Below are 18,512 nucleotides of genomic sequence, written 5' to 3'. Positions count from 1 at the left end.
CAGCTCGAGATATGAATTGTCTTATTTCGGATTCTTATGTCCGAGTACACCAAAGTTGAGGTGGCGTTAAGTACTTGAAAATTGCATTTTAGGAACATGAACAGGTTTTGTCTGGCTAGAATGAGCACAAGAGGTCAATGGATATCTAGTTTGGATAGTAAGTGACGTGAGAGACCGGACGGGGTTATTCAACTGAAACTAGAACGATATCGCCTTTTCTTTTGATTTGTCCTTAGATTATTATTACATGACGTTAGTTGGTGTATTTGTGCATATGATTATCTGTCTAATTTGATATGTCTTTCTGTATTTGATCATCTGTCTTCTTGATATATGGTGTGTTATGTGCGTATATATTTATTTGTGTATTTGGTATGCTGGAATTTGTTACTTTAGTCAATTTACTGTGTTTATTCACTAAATTACCTTTTTGGGGGGAAAAAGAAAAGAAAAGAGAGAGGGAAAACATATATATGGACGGGAGACGTAGTCGTGGACGTGGACGTGGCCGTGGGAATAAACGGGGACCAAATGGCGACGGCAATTCAACAAATGACAAACATTTTAGCAAGGTTGGTGGACCAACAAGGTCAAATACCTGTGAATCAACCTCCGAACCCTGAAATAGGAGAAGATCGGGCTCTTGAGAGGTTTCAGAAGTTTGCTCCTCCGAAATTCCTTGGAGGGTCTGATCCGGATGTAGCCGAACAGTGGCTGGAGGCCATGATCATCATCTTTGCAGCTTTGAACTATACCGAACAAAGGCAAGTGAACTTTGCGGTATTTCAATTTGAAGGACCGGCCCGAGCATGGTGGAACGTGATTAAGGCAAAGTGGGAAAGAAAACAAACTGTATGGACATGGGCTAACTTTCTAAGGGAATTTAATGAAAAGTATCTCCCACCTTTAGTCCAAGAAAGGAGGGAGGATGAGTTTATTGGACTATGCCAGGGAACCCAAAGTGTGGCCGAATATGAAATGAAATTCACCAAACTATCCAAGTTTGCTTCCGAATTAGTGGCCACGGAACCGAGAAGGGTAAGACGATTTATACAGGGATTGAATCTAGAAATTCAAGAAGCACTAGCGACGGTTCAAGTGAATACGTTTACGGAGGCCCTTGAGAAAGCCCAACGAATCGAAAATGCAAAAGCACAGATAAAAGCCTCCCAAAATCGAAAAAGGGGTACACCTGATAGTGTGACTGAGGAACCAAATGAATCGATAGTCCCTTCCAAAGTGTAGAAAGTGAACTTTTGTCCCACCCACCATGGACAATAGGGGCGTTGGATAAACGATCTACAAAAGGAAGTCAAGTAGGCCATAGGGAGATTTTTCAAAAAAGCCAACAAGTGGCTTCTTCCTTGACTTGTGGCTACTGTGGAAAGGCCAATCACACTGAGAGTGATTGTTGGAGGAAAGGGCGGAAGTGTTTGATTTGCGGGAGTGGTGACCACCAGGTTAGCAACTGTCCGAGGAAACATTCACGTGAAAGTAGTACCCAACAACTGGAGGGCACTAAATCAAAACAAATGAATGAAAGAGGGAACCTAACAAAAGTACCGGCAAGGGTATATGCTTTAGACAACCAACAAACTCCTGAGCCATCTGAAGGTAAAAATTTCGAGGACGAAATTTCTTAAGGGGGAGAGAGTGTGAAGACCCAAAAATTTTCACATTTTCTTAGCATTATTTTATTTCTTTGATTATATTTCATACTTTCCTTGAAAATATTGAATTTTCTATGCATTCTTACAAGTAAGTACAGTTTTAAAATCATCTTCCTAGTATGAGTTAGTGTACGTTGAGTTTGAAGTGTATTATGGACGTGGGACCCGCTAGTGCGGTAAATACGATATATTTTTGACAACTTGTTCGAGTTTGGTTAAGTGATATTATTTTATAAGATGTTAAGAGATAATTAGAAGTTATCCATATGGATTAGTATTAGAGAGACAAGGAGATAAGTTTAACCAAGTAAGGTGCCAAGTGTCACAAACCCATTGGATGTTGGATTTGACCAAGACTTTCTTAATTTTCCTAAAATCAATTTTGACTCAATTTTCTCTCATTTTTCTTGTGTCTTGGCCGAACCTCTTGAGGAGAAAAACAAGAGAGAGTTCTTCAATTTCTAGCTTCTAAATTTGCTCAAATCTTGAGTTTCAACCAACCAAATCACAAACCACACCATACAAGTGATCATTAGGGAAGGTTAAAGGTGTTGGTGGAGTTGTTTTGGAGGAGGAAAAATTAAGCTCCTACCTTTCTTGTGGTTTTAAGGTATTATGTCAAGAACATCCTTTTTACTTCAATTAATTGCTTATCAATGGTTTTTAGTTGTTTTAGATGTTGTTTTGTGGAAGATTAGCACTTGTATGCATGAATTCCAGTTTAGGGTTTCATTTTTACCCTGTTCTGCCTGGACCTATTAGGCCATGATGGAGGCTGAATCAGCTCTTGTCCAAAACATGAAAGTTGTAGTAAATGATGTTTTATAGTTTCTTGTAAAATTTTGGCTCAATCAGAGCAGCATAGACTATGAAAAGATCAAAATACCCCTGCTGCCCTGTTTCTGTCCGAAACTGATAATCAGCTTTTGTAAGTGGTTAGTTGGACCAGGAATATTATAAAATTGGTTATTGATGTCTTCTTAAGAATTATAGCCTTGTATCTTAGCTTAAAAATGGCTTTAGAATTACCTGAATTGGAGTTGCGTGTGCTAAGATATGAGTGAATGAATCAGGACTGCTAGTTGAATTTCACAGTGAGCTTCGAACTGGAAAAACTGGAGTTATTTTGGTAAATTTGACCTAGTTAGGGTGAGAACTGGACTAAGTAGTCTTCATCAAAGTTATAGATCTTTGTCTTAGCTTCAAAACGGTATAAATTGCACCTCAATTCGACAATCATAGCCTTGGTTGTGTCCATTACGCAAAACCACGTCAAATCTATCATTTTGCTAAACTTCATTTCCGCACATGTCGTTAGCTTGATTTTGTACTTACATGACTTTGAGCCTATGGAATGGCTATTGAAATGAGATGATATTGTGTGACTTTGGGATTGATTGAGAAAAATAATGAAGCCATAAATGGCTGGAAAAATAGGTAAATACAAAGGGCGTGCTGCCCAAATTTTCGCTCGATGGCTAAGTTTCTACTTGAACTTGTATATTTTCGTTTGGCAAATACTATAACCGTTTTTCCATCTTAAAACATGATCCTTCTTCAATTGGAAACTCCAAATGTTTACTTACTCTTACCCAAATAAAAAGGAGTGGTTTAGGGTTTTCTTAGGTATTATGTCCTTCCTTTTACATGAATTTCATTAAGACATTTAGTCTATAATATCTACTTGAATACGAGATGATTTTGGACCATATAAACGATCCCGAAAACAGTATTTCTTAGCCTATCTAGCTGGATTCCGACTTGCCTTTGGTTCAAGTATTTCCATTGGAAAATTTTATAACTCTTTTGAGTTGGGTTTTACGTTTGGACTATGAAACCCTAGTTATTTTTGTCCACGGGTCAAAATGTCCTCGTTTCACTTTAAAGTCTTTTTATACGTTCCACTCATCATTTGTCGAGTTTCTTTGATTTCACCTAATTGTTTGCGCTAGATGAGCTGCAATATTCTTTCTCGTTTAATCTTAGGTTTTCTCGGTGACTGAGGATAATATCCGGAAGGATATTTTGCACGTTGTTTTGTATACATAGGTGAGTGTTCCTTGTTTGTTATATTCTCCTTGACTTCATGACTTGTTGTTGTTGTTTGATAATGTGTTAAGCACTTTCAAAGATTTCCAAAACGAATATTCTAGGCGAGCGTGTACTTTATCGCGCTCGACCTAAATGAAACGTGAAATTTTAAATGATTTAATGATTAATACATTAGTTGTGCATGATGTAAGTCTTTTGGCTGAACTGGGCCCTGCCCTTCGTTACCGATCGATTCGAGCCAGAAACGGACTCGGTCAGGCGATATGGTGACCCTGGGTGTGAACGTTGGTATACTCGAGTATTACCTTGTAGGTTGGTGGAGCCTGACCAATGTCCAGGAGGGAGTGAATGAAATGAACAAACGAACGAATGAGGGGTTTTACTTACAAAATTTCATTTTCAAATGATTGGAGAAATAAGGGGAACGACAGGAGAACAAACGAACGAATAAATGGCTCCCTGTGAGCCCGTATCCTTTTAATGAAGGTTATTATTGCTTTATATTATCATGTTTCTTGCATTACTTGTTATTTATGGTTAATACATTAGCTTTATTGTTTGATTATGTGTTCGGAACCTCACTGAGCTTTTAGCTCACCCCTTTAGTTTGTTTTCCTTAACAGAGGAAGGCGAGCAAGGACGAGAGCTCGGTTTAGACTAGCATAGACTAGTTTCTAATTTTGTAATGGTTCTCGCCTTAATGCTTGGCACGGGTTGGATGTGTGGTGACCTGAGAACCTTTGTATATTCGATGTTTGTACCCCCCCCCCTTTTGAGATAGTAATGTACATAAGTTTTGCGTTAAGTTTTGGATTGTCATTATATTTATTCCTGTGATTTATTTCGATTTTAATTGAGAACTGAAGTGAACGACTGAGTCCCGCCGAGAGTTGGGCAGGCAGTCCGCCGAACCCTCTGATTCATCTTAAGGGGAGGTGGGGCTGTCACAGGGCACATATCCTTAAAAAGATAGATGCCATGAGACATTGGCAATAATCCTTTCTTAGAATTTTCTATGCTAAATCCCTTTAATATCTTATCTATGTATGTGAACTATGAAAGAGCTAGCAGTCTTTTTAATCTTTCTCTGTACATCCTTATTCCTAGAATGAAAACTGCATATCCAAAATCCTTCATCGAGAAATTTTTGGACAACCATACCTTTACTATCTGGAGCATAGGCATGTCATTTTTTATGATTAATATCTGATCCACATATAATACAAGGAAATATATTGAACTCCAACTAACCTTCTTGTATCCACAAGGCTCATCTTGATTTTGCAAGAAATCAAACTCTTTAATTATTTTAGCAAAATGAATGTTCCAACTCCTAAAAACTTGTTTAAGATCATAAATAGATCTTTGCAAGTTGCAGGGGTGTACGATTGAGGATGTTTGCCATGTTAGTTCATGTTCCTTTACCCGGAGAATTTATTTTCTAACCGTAATTGCAGTAGAATGGGCAGCTTCAAAGCTTTTTGCTTTTGAGCTGTACAAGGTTGTAAAGTACACACTTATGTCAAACATGTATGCTACAAATGGAGCCTAGTCTGACGCCACTGTTAATTAGAGACTGGTTTATATCTACTAGCAAAATCATATATATTTTTAGGATCACTAAAGAAAGCTCTTTCATAGCGGCTCCAGTATAGCATACTAGTCTTAAGGTTCAAAAGTATTTTAGTTTACTAAGGCCCCATTTGTCAAAGAGAGTTTTGCCAAGTTTATCTTCTACAAATTTTTTAACTATTTTAGTTACGGTAATCTCAAAAAAACTTTTCAAAATTTTAAACTACACATTTCAAAATATCTAAAACACACAAAACAAATTTTTTCCCTTCCTTCTTTCTTCTTCCACCTCAACTCATCACCACCTCTGCCGCTGGAGAAGACCAGCCGGCGTCGATGCCGGTGCCAGCCACCTTTTTTTTTCTTTTTCTTTCTTTTCTCCCTCTCCTCCTTTCCTCCCCTCCTCTCTCTTCCTCCCGCCTTTAAACAAGTTATTGAATATTGAATTAGAAGGAGGCGGTGGCGGAGGCGGAGGTTGTGGTGCAGTGCCGGAAAGGGAATATACATGTTTATTTTTGCTACTTTTCTCGAAAAGATTTTGAAAGACCTGAGAAGAAGGAAGTGGTGGTGGCCGCGTTGGTGTTGGGACGGATGAATGTACAAAAGGCGGAGAGCTCTCACTGGAACTCTTAGAATTGTTTCTTCTTTTTTTTTTCATTTTTTCTTTCCTTTAGTCTGATTGTATAAAGAAGCGAGGGTTGTTGTTATTTCCTTGGCCGTTCCACTCTTTCTCCGCTGGAGCTTTTGCTCTGGAATTTGCTCAAACTCCAGTGGTGGTGGTGTTGAGGGGGAGAGAGGAAAGAAAAGAAAAAAGAAAGGAAGAAAGAGAAAAAGAAAGAAAGAAAAAGAAAAGAACAAAAAAAAATTTCATCTTAAAAATTTTTTCTACAACTTTTACTACAAATTTTTCCTCCCGCCTTTAAACAAGTTATTGAATATTGAATTAGAAGGAGGCGGTGGCGGAGGCGGAGGTTGTGGTGCAGTGCCGGAAAGGGAATATACATGTTTATTTTTGCTACTTTTCTCGAAAAGATTTTGAAAGACCTGAGAAGAAGGAAGTGGTGGTGGCCGCGTTGGTGTTGGGACGGATGAATGTACAAAAGGCGGAGAGCTCTCACTGGAACTCTTAGAATTGTTTCTTCTTTTTTTTTTCATTTTTTCTTTCCTTTAGTCTGATTGTATAAAGAAGCGAGGGTTGTTGTTATTTCCTTGGCCGTTCCACTCTTTCTCCGCTGGAGCTTTTGCTCTGGAATTTGCTCAAACTCCAGTGGTGGTGGTGTTGAGGGGGAGAGAGGAAAGAAAAGAAAAAAGAAAGGAAGAAAGAGAAAAAGAAAGAAAGAAAAAGAAAAGAACAAAAAAAAATTTCATCTTAAAAATTTTTTCTACAACTTTTACTACAACTTTTACAGTAAACGATGGTAAAATTTTAAACAAACATTCAAAAAACTCATTTGCCAGTTATATTATGCAGTTGGAAGAGTTAGTAGTGAAAACAAAATCAGTTATACTTTTACGTCATGTTGTATTGTTTACTGGATATGCATTTGATTGCCTAGTCTTTTGCATGAATTAATAGATTATGCATTATTTTTGTCCGTTACAATGCCATCTGCTACTTTGCTGATTGCGATATAGAATGATTGGTTGACCTGAGAAGAATTTTTTTAACTTTAATAACATCTCTCATGATAGCAATTGCTATACAGCATCTTGCTTGAGTTACATGATAGCAATTGTATAAGGAATGCAGACAGTGGTGGAGCTAGGAATTGCAATTAGGGGGGCGAGTCTCTGTTATTTGGATAAAGTTCAAATAACTTTCAAACATTATGATTTGGGTCCTTATGAGGGGGTAAAGTGAAATTTTTTATCAATATTTTGGGGGGTCAAAACAATATAAGAAAAATTTTTTTTACTTAGAAATTTTTTTATAACAATTGGAGGGGGGGCAAAGTGAAATTTTTTTATCAATATTTGGGGGGGCAAAACAATATAAAAAAAAATTTTTACTTAGAAATTTTTTTTTTACAATTGGAGGGGGGGCGGTTGCCCCCCCTGGCCCCCCCTTCCCTCCGGCCCTGAATGCAGAGGCAGACCACCTTACTGCCTATTTCAAAGAGCAACTAAACCAAGCTATTTTGTAGATTGAATTGGAATTTGAAAAGTGATTGTCCACTGAAAAGAACTGTTGGAATGCCTTGAATCAGACCTTCGACCTACGGCGATTCGCTAAGCTGCTCGGAGGTCTCACTGCCCGGTCAGCGAGTCGGGGGTCCAGGAGGTGACGCGCCCCGGCTGGGGGGCCCGGGGGGCAACGAAGCTTACGGAATATATTAGATACCGTATCCGTTTTAGTTTGGGTCTCGGTTTTGGACCTATTTTTGGGTCCAGTCCATTTGGTTATTTGGTTGTATATATATACGCCTTATATTCATTATGTATAAAAAACTTCTGATTCGTTCCGGACCCTAATAAAAAAAATCCGATTTCCCCCAAAAATTATTCTAGTGTTCTTGCCTGTTCTTGTTTGTTCTCCTGTTTGTTGCATCTGTTATAACAAGAACTTGCAGCAAATGACTAACCGTGGGGCTAGAGGCTAGGGACATAGCATTACTTGTCATTAACTATATGTATTTCTATTCTCTTAGAAATCTTACATATATAAAGCGAGAATCGCTTATGAACAGTGCGCAATAGACCGGTTATACCGTGATTGTTGTGACTTTGAGGGCTGTTTTGGTCTTTTAGCATTCAGTGGCAATGGTTCAGCTGGAATTTCACAATTTTGGCAGTCAACAATTGCTGGTGGTTAGTGGGCGGTGGGCGGTCTTAGCTTTCTTCTTTGTTTTGCTAGCAATTGCTGCTGGTTAGTGCCTTAGTGGGCGGTGTCTTGGCGCTAGATGGGAGTGGTTTTGCTGGAAATTCACCGCTCTCCACGTGTTGTTCTTCAACAGCAACAAGTTTAGCGGTGAATTGGGTAAGATGCAAGAATCACCGCTCGAAAGCTTTGCAGTTTCCATTACAGTCTTTTCTTAGCCTGCTCTACCGGTCCTTTTTTCACCTCGTCATCTTCCAATTTGATTGCCTCCTCCACTGCGTCTTCATCCATAATTGACTTTTAAGTGTTCTAGAAAGAGTGGGGAAATTCATGGTGGCCGATTAAGTCTAGGAAGGAGCAAGTGACTTGGTAGGTGTTATTTGCAGGAGCTGGTTAATTTTTGCTGTTTTTGACAGTGGTGCGGTTTAATCTGGGGATGTGTTGAAATGTTGAAGTGGATTTTAGGATTTTTCATCAGTATTTAGGTGTTCTGCAGGTGTTCTATGTGAGCCTTACTTTGTTTTGTTGGTTTGCATGAATGGCTGATGTGTAACTAAGAAAGCTCGGCAGCGGATATATGAGGGCGAGCTGCTAATTGTGTTGGGTAAGGTGAGTTGTAGTCTTTTTTCGCATTTGTTTTTGTGTTTTATGATGCCAACAAGTAGCTTGCTAAGACACGACCTGGAGGACATACGGCAATTCCATGGCAAAACACTGATAAACTCTGCTTCCCACTCTTCCTCTTCCTCCTCTCTACTGTTTTCTATCTAAAATCCCCTAGCAAATGCAAAACCGGATCTTCGATTCTCCTATGACTGGCAGAGTTTGAAGTACCAATCTCATCAGTTTTGTTTTCCATATACCCACCTTATATCCATCTCCTCCACCAAGGGCAATTTGGTTTTGCTGATTCAATCCCTTTTTATTTTTCATATACCTGTCTTATATCCATTTCACTCCACCAAGGCCAATTTGATTTTGCTGATTCAATCCCTTTCTCTGCATCCTATGAGACTTAATGCCCATCAATCTCTGTTTTGGGACTCTCTCTTAATCTCCGGTACTTTGAACTGATCTTATGCTAGATATGAGGTATAATTGGTCTTGTATTATTCTGCTATTGTTGATTGTCATGCATGTGTGTTCTTCAATCATGTTGAGGTTTATATGAATTAGAATCTGGCAGGTATTTTGCATGCTGTACTTCGGATTCTTTCCTTTCAATTCTTATGGAGCCTAAGCATTGGATTAAGTTTTGTTTTTCTCACGGATATTTCTGAACTGGGATTGGTTTTGGTGGTAAATTTGCATTACTACTCGTTACTACTCATTGGTTGCAAATTGGATGTTTGATGTTCGTATACAAGCCATGCTTTCTCTTTTTTTAGTTGCTTTACTTTTGTATCATAGTTATGCTTTTGGCTTCTGTATCATTGATCTAAGCTTAGCAATGTTTCTGATGTAAGATAAGTCAAAGATATCCATTGTACTAAGCCATGTCTCAAGCATTTGAAGCTTCCCCAATAGATGGTTTTAGGTAATAATTGAATCTTTTTGCTAAATTGTGTCTATTGGGATGATAGGTTTGTTTAAGCTTCCCCAAATTATCTGTTTCATTTAGTTTAAGTTTATATTGCTCCTAAGGATCTTGAGAGTGGCTTGTTATCTCTATGTGATTAGATTGTGTCTTGTTTTATTTAGATTGATTCTATTGCGTGTTATACCTTTGGGATATTTCCAATTGATTGAATGTCTCTATGGTGATTATCAGCTGACGTAGCAACCCAACTCAGGTAAATTAGAAACCAAATACTGCAAAGGCATGCAAACAGGCATGCAAACAACACCTGGCTAACACCAGTACAACCCACCACCACGGCCTAACCTTTCCCTGCTGGCTTTTCCTGTGGGTTGAATAATTCTTTCTGCCCTCCAATTTTTCAAACTCATTCTAATAAAATATCAGGTCCTAGCTACTTGACGCATAGCGTCAGGGCAGAATACCTAGTGGGACTAAAAGACCAAAATGTTAATGCTAGATTATTTAAATTTGTATTTATTTGTTCTAGCTGGTAAGATCATAATTAACGATTACATAGTAAGTATTGATTTGGTGACGTGGACAAGCATTTTGTACACGTTTTTTGGATTTTGCTTCATTTTCTAGATGTAATCTTGGTAGTGAATAATTTCAATGTTTTGATAATTAACATGATATAATAGTTATATAAATCTATAAAAGTTAGTATAGACTACATGATAGGATATAAAGATTTTTGTTTTTAATAATCAAAAAGTTGTGCAAATTATCTCCTTTTTTTTCCCACAAAGTGATTGTGTTAACATTTTATTATTATTATTGAAAGGAACATATCTTTTCAATTTTAAATTTAAGTAATTCCAATTCTCCATGAATTCTTCTCCCAATCAAACAAAGAATTTGGAATTCGAAATGAATTCCTGCTCAATTCTATGTATTTGCCAAACCAAGGAATTGCAGTATGTTACAATTTCAATTCAATTCCAATTCTGTAGAATCGAACGCAGCCTTAGTATTTATGTGAGAAGTTCAGTTTATGGTCATTAAAACTGACCAGCAAATTTCAATGGCATGCAAACATTTCCCATAGGTATAAGTTTCTGATAATTTCATTGAGTTCTCCCAAGGTTTTAAAAATTACACTTGCCTCCCTTACACACCTGAAATGACAATAATAGCCTTAACATTTAATAAGACTCACTTGTTTGGTATCCATATACAAAGAATGGGATTTATAATTATTTTTTCTTTTCGTTTTCTCTTCTTATTCCTCATTTTTCTATATTTTTCCTAGTGAAACTGTGGAACTATAAACACCAACATTAACTGTTAAACTAGTGACTTTTTTTGAGAATTTTTTATGCGATCTAATTTTTATTTGTCAATCCTTTTCTTCTTCTTTTTTTTTTTTTTGTATTATAAGCAATACTAACTAAAAAAAAGGTCTAAAACTGCTATTGAAAAGCATTATGATAGTTTCACGAATCCAAAAAGCCACCAACTCTAAAAGCATTATGATGACACTTTGTTCTAATTTAGAAAGAATAAATTTGGTATTGAAATATATTTTATCATATTAGTAAAACTATTGTCATTATTGCTTATCAAACAATAAACTATTGTTTATTTTGGACAGAAAAAAAAGTTGCTTAGTAACTTGCTATTAATTTCATATATCTTACCAAATAAACAACAAATTATTTACAACTGTCATTGTGAACAAAATAAAACAAAAATCCTGTGAAACAAAAATTATTGCTAGTATGTAAATAACAATGGCAGCTTCAGCTTTCCCAAGTACTCATGCATCAATAGGGGAAAGCGCCAATCAGCAAGGCTAGCGTTCCATTCGTGGAAAACTTGCTTCGAGCCTGTGACGCATTGACAAAGATTAAGAAAGGAAACAAGGGAAAAGTTCCAAAGGGAAGGGAAAAAAAAACTTTGCATTGGTGATTTAGCACAAGAAAGAAACTTTGTAACGTACATAAGATAATTAAAGATAATTAAATTACCGTATTAGATGTTAGAAATGTTACAATCAAATATTAATATAAAAACTGAGTCATTGTCTAGAATTTATTTGCACATGATTGAGATTTTTGGTGGTCCTAATTCATTGTTCTAATTCTGGTATATAGTATCTTCTAACATAAAATTAACCATAATTTATCTAAATTTTGAAAAAATATTAAAATAATACAATCCTTCTTTCAAAACTTAGAAAAAAGAATCCAAATGAAATTTGCAGCAGATCTTCTATCTCACTCCCTGTTCCCCACTCTGTCTGACTATTTATTATATTGTTATTTTTCTTCCATAAATGTCATATTTCAATTCTTTTTTTTTACTATTAAATAACTACAAACATAGGAAAAAATAAATACAATAGTCTCAAAAAAAGAAAAATAAAAAATTCATAAAAATAATTTTTTTGTGTAATTTGATTTTTAAAATTTATTAAATTTTATGTATTGCTCAATTAATAGTAATTGTATCTTTACGGAAAAAAAAGAATTATAATATGATGTTTATAAAAAAAATAGTAATATAATAAAAAGTATAATAGTTAGGAGAACAAGGAGTGGAACAAAAGATCCATTACAACAGAAATTGCAGAATATAATTAAGTTTGAGTGGAGTGCATCAGTGGTCATGAGACCATTTCAAGCTTTCTTTAATATATTTAAAGAAAATATGAAAAGTGTTTAATATGTTGTATTGAATACTTTTGTAAATTGAAGAAATTATAAAACGAATTAAACAGGATGAAAAGGGACAAGTAGAAAAAGAAGTAGAAGTTCAACATATTCCCTCAACTTCTCTGCCTTCTTTATTTTTAGAAAAATAAAAATAGATGGGAAAACACCTTTTTGTGATGTACTGTATGCACAGGAATAAGGTACAAATTACAATAACAAACAAGGAAAATAAAAAAGATACGACTTACTTTAGGTCTTGATATTAAGATGGTGGGATGTATATTGCATAGTTATGCACTTGTAGAATGATGTTGGTATAAGAATTTTAACACCCAGAAAACTAATTAAACATGAATGTTCTAATTAACAATAGAAAAGGTAAATTTCACAACCTAGATAAATTCACCTTCAACTATATTTCGAGCTTGAGTCTGAGTTGCGTCTATTCTTATTTCTATTTTACATGTTATAATATAGTAAGTGCAAGTCTTTGTATACAAAATACCAGATAAAATGCGGGGTTATTATTACTTTATCTCCTTAACGTTTAGTGCTACTATCAATCTTTCCCTTAACGTTATCTTTTAGTCACTTTACCCCAAAAACTAACGGTCAAACTTAACGGAGTTGTTAATTAAAGTGAAAAGACATGTTTAACCCTTAAAATGATTATCACTTTACCCCCATAAACAATAGTTTCATTATCAATTTACCCCTTAAAGTTATTTTTTAGGCAGTTTATCTTACCATTAAACCAACTTAGCAAGTTAAAAAACTTTAGAAGCAAATACCCTCCTCTTTGCATAATAAAAATAATAAAAAATTTAGAGTGACTCTTCTCCTTTTTAGTATCAAGAAAAAAAAGTCAAAGAATTCATTTCTTTCTTTTTGGCAATCTTATTAATATTGAAAAAAATAGAAAGATGGAGAGGGGGAGGGGAGAGGGAGAGAGAGAAAGAGAGAGAGAGAGAGCTCAATTCTTTTTTTTTTTAAATTACAAATAAGAAAGAATTGAATACTTTTATTTTTTAAAATTATTTCACTTTTCTGTTTACTACCAAATTCCAATCCTAATCTTGACAACCTTAAAGTAATACGATAATGTTATACTTTTCTTTATTTTCTTTCTTTGCAAAATCTAATTTTTCATCTCCTTATTTCCCATCTCTTTTTCTTTTTCGAGTATTAATAAGTGTGAAAAAAAATTTGAGAAAACCCTTTTATTTTTATGCTTTTTGATCTCTTAAAGTGAAAAAAAGGAAGAATAATCATTCCAATTTTTTTATTTTTAATTATATATAAAAAGGGTAAATATATTTAAAATTTTTTGACCATACTAGTTAGATTAACGATGAAGTAAAATGTCTAAAAAATAATATTAGGAACTAAAGTGATTGTATCACTATAATCTAAACGAATAAAGTGATAATAACAATGTAGTAATGCAATAAAATAATAGGGTATTTTTGTCCAAAATTTCTTAATATGTTGAGTTGAATTACTTATGGGTTAAAGTGACTAAAAGATAACATTATGGGGTAAACTGATAGTAGTGATATAATTTAAGGGGATAAATGATAATAACCCATATATGGGCTGATACGTATAACCGTTCCGATTAAAATAGGAAACGCCAATACTTAGCTAATTGGAACTTCAATGTCCTATTTAGGAGGTCTTCGTTTTCTTGCAATAGTTATCATCCTAAAATCCTTGGCATCTCCAAACATTCAATAAAGAAAGAAGTAAATTCATAGAACAATTAAAAATGAATTTTATGGTTCAAGAAAGAAATTCATAGAACAATCTTTACTGGGTGTCTAGAATTTCAAGAGGATATACTAACTATTGCAAAGAAACAAATCAAATCAATTCAATGGGTGTCTAGAATTTGCAAATAAATTCAATGGATGTCTAGAATTGCCGGTGAAATTCACGTGATTGTTGGACCCATATTCGCCGGAAAAACTTCCACTCTTCTCAGGAGGATTAAGACGGAGAGCAGCAATGGAAAGTAAGGTTCCCATTTTTTTCTTTCTCTTTTTAATTTCATAGTTGTTTTATTAATCACCATATCTTGATTGCCATTGATTGTGTTCTTAATAATCTTGCACTTTTTAGTTAGTTTGTTGGATTTTTAGTGGAAACTGAATGCTCTGACATATAAAAACTTGATAAATTTCTGTATTAATACAGCAAAAATATGTATTTTAATTTCTTTTTTCTGCATAACTTGTACTAATATATGTGGTTTCTGTGCTGAGGATGAATACAAGTTTAAATTGGTTCAGTTATACGTGCCTGGGCAAGAGCCATATTGATAATTCGCTGTATTAATACACTAAAACCTTTTTTTTATGTGGGTTCTGCATAAGGGATTGTATATAATTGTTTCTATAGCTGAAGTAAATGGTATCAATGTAGGCCATGAGAGTCAAATAGTGAGTGTTTTTATGTATCATAAATGACTAAAGTTTAAAGTCTTGTCTTTTGTAAAAAAAAAAAAAAAAAAAAAAACTTGAGCATATTATGTGATTGCAATTACTGGTATTAATACAACTAGAATGGATAATTTTTCCACATGATGTTCCTCTTCTCTGAAGAAGAACAGGGGAAATAGAGTTATTCTAGCTGTCAAATTAAATCATTGTTGATGACATTCCCAGTTTTCAAGCTGATGCGAGAGAGATTACCCTTCACTTGGATAAGACTTTGAAGGATCTCTGTTTATCAGGAAGAGTAGTGGAAGCTGTTGGGATGTTATGCCATGCACGGGTTCAAGTAGAATCGGAAACTCATTCTCTTCTCTTGCAAGACTTTATGGGAAAAAAAATCCATTTGCAAATGGTAATCACTGGATGTGTTCCCAATGAATATCTAAATGTTAAATTGTTGATTTTACATGCAAAAGCCGGAGATTTTAATCTAGCCCGTATTCTTTTTGATAAGTTACAAATGAAAAGCTCGGTCTCATGGAGTTCGATGATTGCAAGCTATGTGCAGAAAGGGTTGGAAGAGGTGGGCTTGAGCATGTCCCATAAGATGAGAAAAAATGGTTTGATACCAGACCACTATACTTTTGCATCAGTCTTTAGGGCTTGTACTTCTTTAGCAATGCTAGAACAGGGCAGGCAAGCCCATGCTCTGTGGATCAAGTGCAAAATTAGTGGAAATCTTGTAGTTAATAGTGCCCTCATGGATATCTATTTCAAGTGCAGTAGTCTCTCTGAAGGGCGTCTTGTATGTGAGAAGTTTTTAGATAGAAATTTTGTTACCTGGTCGGCTTTAACATCTGGATATGGACACCATGGAAGAGTGGTACAGGTTATAGAATCCTTTCACAGGATGTTTGATGAAGGCTTTAATATCTGGATATGGACATCATGTTAAATATTATGTAGGTTTGGTGAACAAAGGTGGGAGTACTTCACAGAGATTATGGAATTCAGCCAAAGGGAAAATATTATGCATCTATGGTTGATCTGTTAGGGCCTGCTGGCAGGTTAACCAATGCTTTGATTTGTTCAGCCAGTTGTATGGGGTGTTTTACTTGGAGCTTGTAAAATTCATGGAAATATGGACTTGGTAAAGTATGTTGTCTTGTCAAATGCTTCTGCTTCTATTTCATTGTGGGATAATGTGGCCGAGATTAGTAGTGTGATGAATGAATCTGGTGTCAAGAAGGAGCCTGATCATAGCATGATTGAAATTCAAAGGGAGGCTCACTTTTTATTTATGAAGCATAATACTCATGAGTAAACTGGGGAGTTATATCAATTGATTGAAGATCTGACTTGTGTTCTAAAAGATATGGGATATCATACTGATATAAGTAATCAGATTAAAGATTGAGGAACACAATCGCCTATGTGGCAGCTAATGCTATGTGTCGAATGCTGCTTTTGAGGAGGGGAGAACTTCTGAAAGCTTTAAACTCTTAGCCTGTACTTCATCCTCAGTGTCATATGCATTGGATTGAATTGTTACACACGATGGAGAAAAATTGCCGTGCTGGCCATTGGCGAATCTTTCATCATTCAGACAAAAGCTTGGTACTGAGGCATATGAGAATGTATGCTTTGCTGAAATTGACCTTGTACTTGAGAAACAGAGCTGCGTCTTGGTCTGGTCTCAACTGCCTGAACATGCATATGATATTTGGTTTGCCATATACAACTTTGCAAGAATGCTAAATGACGACATTTTGCTTGTCAACCAAGGTGGATTCAACATATTTTAAAAGGAGCATATAACTTGAAATAATTTTCATCGGACTGTTATATGACAGTTCTATTTTGTAGTACACCACCATTTTTAGTAATTACTTTGATCATGATTACAGCTAGAAGCTATTACTTGGTAAATTCATGAAATTTCTCTTTTGCTTAATACAACTCAACGGAAACTCATGGTTGACCTTTCTGATCTCCTATGCTGTTTTTCATGGGAGTTACTGCATTGAAAATCATAAAAGAGTTCATCATATAATTGTCATGTTGCTGAATATGATAATCTTCCTGTGGGTAATTTTTGGTCAAATTTCTATCAGTATTCTACAATTTTCCCATTGGTACCCCCATTTCTATAAGTCAATTTCATTTTTAGTATTTATTTGTTGTCTAGCAAATTGTTTGCTTTGTGGATAGCATCTGGTTTGTGTTCCTTTCAAATCAAATGTCATCAATCAAGAACCCTTTTTTTTCTTTCTGGTTCGGATCCACCGGACAGGGGTGATTATGGTTGCCTCTGCCTATACTGGGTTTTGCCTTTGCAACAGGCCTTCTCTCAATATAACTTAGTAGAATACAGCCAACGGTAATGCTTGGAAAGCGGCTTCGTACTGACGCAGTGAGGTATCAATCGTCCAAAATGCATTACTTCTTGAGTTAAAATTGGGAGTTATAAGGCAAATAAGGGGTTAAACTCCATAACGACCACTGGTGGATCTCTGTGATATTGGTGGCTTCCCAACCAGCGTTTCACAGCAAGACTCTAAAATATGACAGTGCATGTAGTTATCGGTAGGCTTCTAAATCAAATTCTGATTGATCATTGCTCATAATCTTGTCCTTCTTTAGGTCATGATCTTATGAGTGAGAAACTCTCGCAGGAAGAGTCTGTTTTTGCTGTCATAGAATATTTAATGGCAAAATAATGAGTTGTGTCATATTTTAGAAATAAATGTTCCTGATCTGCATTTTCTTCTCTAATAATGTCTATTCATGATCCGGTACCAAGGATGAATTTGTTTCCTTGTTTGAATTGTATTGCAGATTGAAATGGCTTCTTTGTTTGAACACCATCTGAAATTTTAGGAAGCAGGTGCTGTCCGCCAGCACCAGAGCTTTGTACTGTTGTAATTCTCAGCAGGCAGAATAGGTCCATCCTGTAACACTTGTAATGATTGATTCCTTGCTACATTGGGTTTCACGGAGTACTTGTTGGGATTTTTATAAACCTTATAAACGGTTTCTTCTACACTCTTATGCACTACTTTGGTTTCTAATTTGATGTTTGTGGCGATTTTTGTCAATTTGTAAATGAACTACTTGGTGAAACCAGTGCCATTTTCTTGTCAAGCCTGGTAACTTTAGTAGCAATCTAGTAGCATTGAGCAAGGTTTTGTTGTTTCTTTGAGAATTCTTTCATATTTCAATTTTCTGGAAGCTGAACACGAAGTACCAATTTTGCTTCTTCAAAGATGAATTTTGGATCAGGTAATGTCTATTTGAGAGATAGTAGTGACTTCCATTATGAAAGTCATTCGGCTAGGGCTGCCCAATTTCACAGTTAAAATGTGAGTTTTATGGATTAAATTAAATGATTTAATAGCCTTTATAGAAAGAATCAAAAGATAACTAACTACTGGAGTTGAATATAAATGCAATGAAATTTGATGTGTCAAAGTCTATTTTATCTCCAATCAACTTGAAGATAGCTAATTACATGTCTGAATTTTTCAATTATTTTTTAAAAATGGTTTCTATCAGGAAGGGGTATGATTAGGAAGCAGGGATGGGGAAGGCATATTTTCAACTTAGTATTAAACATATATAATAGTGAATAAACAAAGGATGATATTCAATTATGGAATATGGATAGTTTGTTAAACTGGTTCATATATGTGAAGTATGTAAATAATTGATTTATTATGATATGTC

General features: G+C 35.4%; 1 pseudogene; it reads left to right on the top strand.

Annotated features, from left to right (window-relative positions):
* The first annotated feature begins 7,898 nt into the window (after window positions 1-7,898).
* LOC113690049 (pentatricopeptide repeat-containing protein At4g16470-like) lies at window positions 7,899-17,831 on the top strand (annotated as a pseudogene).
* Window positions 17,832-18,512: the final 681 nt, after the last annotated feature.

The sequence above is a fragment of the Coffea arabica genome, chromosome 5c (assembly GCF_036785885.1).
Source record: "Coffea arabica cultivar ET-39 chromosome 5c, Coffea Arabica ET-39 HiFi, whole genome shotgun sequence".
NCBI lineage: Eukaryota > Viridiplantae > Streptophyta > Magnoliopsida > Gentianales > Rubiaceae > Coffea > Coffea arabica.
Note: the sequence above shows the minus strand (reverse complement) of the source record. Positions and strands in the feature narration are given on the sequence as shown.